Source organism: Lytechinus variegatus, chromosome 4 (assembly GCF_018143015.1).
Source record: "Lytechinus variegatus isolate NC3 chromosome 4, Lvar_3.0, whole genome shotgun sequence".
NCBI classification, from domain to species: domain Eukaryota; kingdom Metazoa; phylum Echinodermata; class Echinoidea; order Temnopleuroida; family Toxopneustidae; genus Lytechinus; species Lytechinus variegatus.
The window spans coordinates 45923635-45931055 of record NC_054743.1 but is presented as its reverse complement, the minus strand read 5'-3'; positions in this window follow the sequence as shown (position 1 = coordinate 45931055).

Below are 7421 nucleotides of genomic sequence, written 5' to 3'. Positions count from 1 at the left end.
GCTCAAGCAATCAGCTAAGAGACTCGAAATTGTCCCATACGAACGTACGGAATCGCCCGATTATTCACATCGGGGTAGCGTTAACCCTAAAGGGACTGGGGGCCCCTATCAACGCTTCGCGCGATATTTCTGAAACGCATTAAGATAGCGCCGCAATTCTTAATGACTTTTTTTAAGTCTCACGCAACTTTTGAGACCAAATTTGCCACATACGGGTAAAACATCGCGATATGCCATATGACTGTTAACGGGACAATGTCATGCCGAGATGGCTTATTTCTATCACCAGCGGGTGATTTTTTTTATTCTGATAAGTCTGCTTAATTATTCAGGGTCTAATTTAGTTGCTTAATGGTCTGTAATAATTCCTTTTCACAAAACAATGAAAAACAAAAGACGAAAAATGAGAAATACATAAGAAATTCTAAAAACAAAGAGAGACATGAGGATAGAATGGACTTTGGCAATTTTTCTTTGCGGAAACCTTTGAAAAAAATTACAAAGACGACATCTGGAAAAAGGAATAAAATTTGAAATGAAATGGGGTGTTAATATTCAAATGTTTTCATGAAGAAACTTGCATGATTTATTCATAATGAATAAAAAAGGGGATTATGGCCCCCAGCTAGTCCTCCATACATCTCAAATTATAGCCCAGTCAAGGGTTAAGAGATTACAAAAGGGAGGGGGCAAAACAAGTAGCATGTAGTTTTTATTTCTTTTTTATCTCGATTGAATAAATACAAATAAAAAGATCCAGATGACCAAAGTCCGTTTCTCCGATATCATTCTTTCCTTTTCCAACTCTTTATTCCTCTTCGTATTCTTCTTTGAAACCCCTTTTTTCACTAGCGATCGCCCCTGCCCCGAACGCTCTCGTATAGCCAGCGGTATGTATAACCAACTTATGGTTTTAATTAGTTACCCTTTGGCTAAATCAGAAGACACTTTCAGAAATGCCAGTTGTCATGGTGAACATCGGATTGCAAAATAACAATTTATCTTATTTTACAAAATAGTGTTGTCCAAAATAGAATTCAGGTTGCGACTCTAATAAGCGAATATGCAAGTTTCATCCACAGGTGGTCCAAATTCTCTCGAGGCTAAATCCTCCTTACAAAATGTTGTAAAATTCCTAAATGTTCTTTTTCAAAGAATTTCATTTAATCCTCAAGTAACGTGGAATATATTTCGTGTCATTAGATATATTCATTTTTTGTCATTTATTTTGTATTATATATCCTGATATTCGAATTTCAAGCTTGCTGATTGTGTAAATCTGTTATTTTGAGACTTGATAATACATCATCATAAATCCGAAAGTCTGCAGGACTACCAATAGGACATTCACATTTAGAGCGAAGAAATGGGACACTGAAAAATGCTTTGGAGGAAACTATAAACTCAAGCATGGCAAGCGAGGCATAGAGAAAACTTAATGTCACTTTAAAATATCACTGATTTTATCCAATCCAATCCAAAAGTCATTTGATATAGCGCCTTTTCCTTTCGGTTACAAAGCGCTGCACACACACTAATCCATATTATTTTGGCCACTACTGTTCTACACCTCGGAATGATCAGTTTAGTCCTTGCAATTAATTGTCCACTTAGCAGAATAGATGGGATTTAATGGCCTTCTTGAATTGTTCAACAGAGGAGGCCATCTTCACTGCAGCTGGTAGATGATTCCATAGTTTTGCAGCAATCACAGGAAAGGACGTTTCACTCGCACGTTTCTTGGAAAGGCGTTGAGTGAGCCAGATTGACGAAGATGATCGAGTAGTACGGACTTGAGAACGACGAATGAGAATGTTATCGATGTACTCCGGGCTTCTGTGGTTGAGCGACTTGAAGACTAGCAGCAAAATTTTGAAGGCTATCCTCTGTCTCACAGGCAACCAATGGAGTTCCAGTCGGAGAGGTTCTGTACGAGTCCGAAGGGGAGCAGAGAAGACAAGCCTAGCGGCAGAGTTCTGTAGTCTCTGAAGTCGGTCTAAGTCCTTCTGGCTAAGAACGCTGAAGAGACTATTGCAGTAGTCCAGTCTGGAAAGAACAAGAGCCCTTCATAACGCAATGATCATCTTTACTGTAAACAAATCAGTGTACTTTAATAACTGAATCATTAAGGAAAGAATGCACGTGACATGATATGCTCGCTGAAGAATCACGGAAGTCGCACGTACACATTCACTATTATTAAAAAACATAATCCTTTACAAATATTAGATTAATATAGCCATAACCTCTCAATGGTAATCATTGCCAAATGTTTTTAATGTCAGGACCATGATGTAAAACAGTTTTTTAACTGACCTTGTTTTCTACCAACTCATCCAATCTTTACGTGATCTATCTTCATTTAATAGTCTAATGCCATTTCGTCTATCATCACTTCGTCTTATACCACCATTTCGTCTACGAACATTTCGTCTCATTACCAGATGGTCTAATATTAATTTCGTTTACGTCCATTTCGCCCTATTAACACTACAAGTCGAAATAGACCGAACGGTATTCGACAAAATGGCTATTGGACCAACTAGTTATTTGATGAAATGGTGAGTGGTCGAAATGGCAATTAGACCATGTGGTTAGTTGACGAATTGATGGTATACCAAATTTAACTCAATTGAAGTAAACATTTCTTTTCTTCCCATTGACATCACACAGGTTACCTTCAATTTCATATAAAATAGACAAATCAATAATATAGTGTTATATGACAATAAATGTACACACAATATGTAATTCATGTACATGGAAGAAGACGTAAAACAGAGAAAGCAGCAGGTGCTTGTGTCGGGATACGCATGCAAATGATAAAAGACGAGTTGATAATTGGACGAAATGGCAGTACACTAATTAAAAATAAACCGTACCTGGACCATTAAAACGATCCCTTCCACCGCCTCTTAAAATCACCCTTGCTGATTATTCTATACATTATTCCAAAATCAATTAACAAATATAATTCTTGGAACTTACAAAAGAAAAACACTTCGCCATATTCAAGTATCGTCTGTTTTTTTTTATTATTTATTGCTGTCCACCGGAGCGTTCAATATCTATACGCTTAATACTTTTGAATATCATCTGTTAGCGAAAATACAGAACTGTGCTTTAACATACAACCTGCATGTAAGACATTGTAAGAATTTACTATTATAGACTACAAAGATGTATCATTTGAATAACTGATAATCAATAGAATATCACCTGTTAAGAAATGTTCAAAATCAATTTTTAAAGGTGATCTGCGGTTACAAGATTCAAAAATAAGAAAACAGATCTGTTAAGTAAACCTAAGAGTTTCGGAGTACTCTGATACCCCCCCCCCCCAAAAAAAAAAAAAAAAAATAAAAGCGAATGTGACCTGAAAGCATAACAATATATGGTAAAACACATTTAGTTATCACATTTTAGAGCATGATACAGTGTCTTTTTTATGTAATTTTTGGTAACAGTTTTCATTTTTAACAATTAAATCGTGCCAAAAATGCAACATTTAGCCCCCCAAAAATATCAAAAGAAAATAGGCATACAATTAAACAATAATTGCCGACACAAATCATCATGTAAATAGTGCATTGCGTAGGACGAGAAACCATGTAGGCCTACATTGGATAACTGGTTTCACCTTTGAATACTATATACATAGGGGATCATCCCATTATCTTTCAAACCATCTTAATGACATCATTGTGATATTTTGGATATACTTTGCTTAGTGTACACATTATAATCCTCATGGGGACGCTGAAAATTAACAAAGGAAGCAGGAAAACAAATAAATGTTTCTGCACGCGCTAGCTCTCTTAATTTTTACAGAGCAGGAACAATGCATTTTCAAGAGACTTGCATTCTTTCCTTGTACATCTCATGGTAAAATGGATTGGAATACTCCACACATTGGATGACGTCATCTGTCAGCTGATCACGTGGTAATGGTCCCTTTTCGGAAGGCGCCATGAAATGTGTGCTGCTGAATGCCGTCTTATACATCACAGAGAACGACTTAAAGAGGTTTTCGCCTGCCGTCACGAAGTTCTCCGGGAACTCGTGACTCGGCGACCACAGCAGAAGGTTATCACTGTAGGGAAATCCAACAGCTTCACAGAATCGTTTCAAGATCCCTTGCGGGTTCCTGGCTAGATCATAAGCGTCAATGATGATGGGGTTGGGGTCGAGATTTTCTTTGACATAATTCCACAACTGATGCTGTTCCTTGTACCACGACATCGGCTGTATTTGTGTTTTATCGTCGCGTATGATGTCGACATCATCTTCATTAAGATTAAACATTCCCAATGCCATCAGTCCTTTGCGGAAAGACGTGTAGACCTTCGTTGGTTCTCTAATAAGGAAGACGTGCTTGAAGCCTTCGGGGAGATACTCTATGATGTAATCGGTAAAGGCCATCTCCTTCATAAAGATAAACCTACTCTTGGTGGTCTCCAAATCTCGTTTGATTTCACAACATCTGAAAAAAACATAAAGTATGTATATGAGAATAAGCCTCCCATTTTCCTATATTGAGATAACAGAACGAGTCTCAAGGGAGTTTTCGCATTAACTACGGGGAAACTCTCTACAACTGAACACATCGAATTCTATATTTTGAAAATGCAATCAAAGTCACATTGGAGAGCCGAGAGGCTTTAGTCAAAAGGTTGTGGACTGGGACATCAGATCATCCAAAGGTTTGCACAAAACGAACAATTGCAAATTAGTTGTCGTCCAGGGTCATACGTCTCAGCTGTCCATTGGGATTGTGTTTGTATTTTCAAAGGAATTGACGCGATGCAAAGAGTTTTCCCGTAGAAAATGTGGAAAGTTCGGATCGACGTAAATCCCGAGAGATATGGCACTTCACGTCAAATCCAATGCAAATTTAGTTTCTATCCAAAAATCATAATCGCGTCCTTGTTTTCAACTTTCACACATGAAAATAATGTCATTGCATGTTATTTGATACCGAAGTAATTAGGATTATGATGTGCAACGAAAAGTAAAAATGGTGAAAATGGCCTAATAATGACGATAAACGTATTATAATATTGATAATGATACATTAATTGCTTTGCTCACCAATTGCAATACTAATCTAAAGGGCAAAAATCTTGTTTTAAGAGTCAATGAAATTCCCCTAAGCAGCCGCAAACATTAATTACGCTGCTCAGAGTCTCAGCTATCGAAGGCGCATTATATAGGTTCATTGAACAGAAACCTGAAGACAAAATTTTGTTGTACTGTAGAAACCTCGTCTGATCATCATATAGTTCAGCAGATATAACACCCGAAATAACAGGGTGAATTGGAGAATATTGCATTTGACTTTTAGGAGCTGTCTCTTATTTGATATTAAAAATGATTGTGATCAGACATCATTACGGGGTGTACTGCTAAGGTCTGAAGGCACTGAAGATGTTTAGAGTGCAATTTCCCTGAAAATTTACGAGCGAGTAAAGCAAACGTATAAACGACCCTATACCTTAAAGGAATACCCCGGCTGAAAATATTTACTCTCAAAAAAGGAAGCAAAATTCACACAGAAAAATACTGAAAAGTGTTATCAAAATAGGTTAACAAAATAACGAAGTTATTGAATTTTTATAGATTTTTCCGGTGAAACAATTCTAGGCACGTCTTCATGAATATTCATTTGGTGTGCGGATAATGTCATATCCCACTTGTTCTCTTGTATTTTATCATACGAAATTAGGTTTATTCCAATTTTTTTCTACCAAGAACTAATACAATGGGATTGACAGCAAATTAAGTGTATTAGGTATCTATTATAGCAACATATTTCGTCATAATATAGTCACATCATTTTGAACAAACAGTCATGTATGAAAAAAGATAAATAACTATGATTTTGTAATACCATAAGAAAAAAAGGAAAGTAGGGAACTGTCATCATCAGCCCACCTATTGATTTTTGCTGACGACGTGCATATGACTGTTCTCACAAAATATTGCTAAACTTCAAATTTCAATAACTTTTCTGTTTATCTGGTTATCTGGTTGATGAGATTTAATTTCAGCGATTTGCTTTGTGAATTTTCCTTTATTTATTGAGATACAAATATGTCCAACCTAGAGTATCCCTTAAATCATAATATCTGATCAGTTTTTCGATTTTAATTCGCCGTACATAATCTTTTCGCCAAAAATGTCAGCAAGATAGAAAATGGTAACTAAAGAGTTGCATCAGGGCACCCTAATTCCTCAGCGCAATACTCACGAAATTCTTTTTGGTATCAAAGTGCTATTCGTTTCCTTCTTAAACACCTCTACAACTTCGGCGTATACCGCCTCATTCCCTTCCAGATTCTTTGGCAGGTCACGACCGGTCGCTGATTTGAAAACGCCATTCGCTGTTTTAGAATACGAATAAAGCTCCAGATAAACTTCAATCCCGTCAATGGCACTGATGCATTTTGTAAACACCGTCGACATCGTTCGAGGCACTCCCCACAACGCAACTTTGACTTGCTTGTCCGCCATGATCTTTAAAGTATATGAACACTTTCGATTGAAGAAAATAGATTTTGCATGGATGAATAAATTATTCAGCACGACGTATTCAGGGATGCATGCGTTATCAGCATACATGTAAGGTGGCCTGTACAGTGCGTATCAAAAAAAAGTTTACACTTTGAAAAAGCTCTGGAAATTAAAAAATATACAACTTATGGGTATTTTTTCACAAATAATCTTAGGTTTTGTTCTCATCTATCCAACGAAAGTAAAAGTTTTGACAGAATGTTACACTTGAGTGAGCACTGTCCATTTTTGTAAAGCTCGCAGAAATCTGTTTGCGCAGAAATGCATGTTTTCATGCAGTGTCAAGGGGAAAGGGCGAAATCAAACTTACCCTGCGATACATTCTTCCTACATTTCTCTTGCACTTTTAGTCAATTAAGATAAAACAGATATATTCAAGCATTTTAAAACAAATTTGCCGCCCAAATTGAAATTTCAACACTTAGTAAGCACAACTTTTACCCTTTTTGTGCCAGCTGGATCTGAGGATATAACTGAATCTGAACAATACTTTACATCAGACATCTCCAGCACTTTTTCACTAAGTTTTTATTATTTAAAGTGGGTTGACATTTAATTTTTCATTTAATACTTGTTTCTCCACACTTTTCCCAAGCTTGACAATGATTAACAATATGAAAATCAGGCCTAATTCATTTTATGTAAATCACAGCTCAGTGTAAATCAAATATCGTCTTGATGGCCTTGGTGTTTGGGGGAGTAGGGCGGGGCGCAATGCACTCTTCGAAGTGTATTGGGCAAGGAAACAAGTTAAAAGAGGTCAAAGGTATCTTCAAATCAACTTTACTAGCTAAAATCTACGTGTTCTTCATGATAAAGGTTTACTTTTATTCGCATAGCTATTTCAA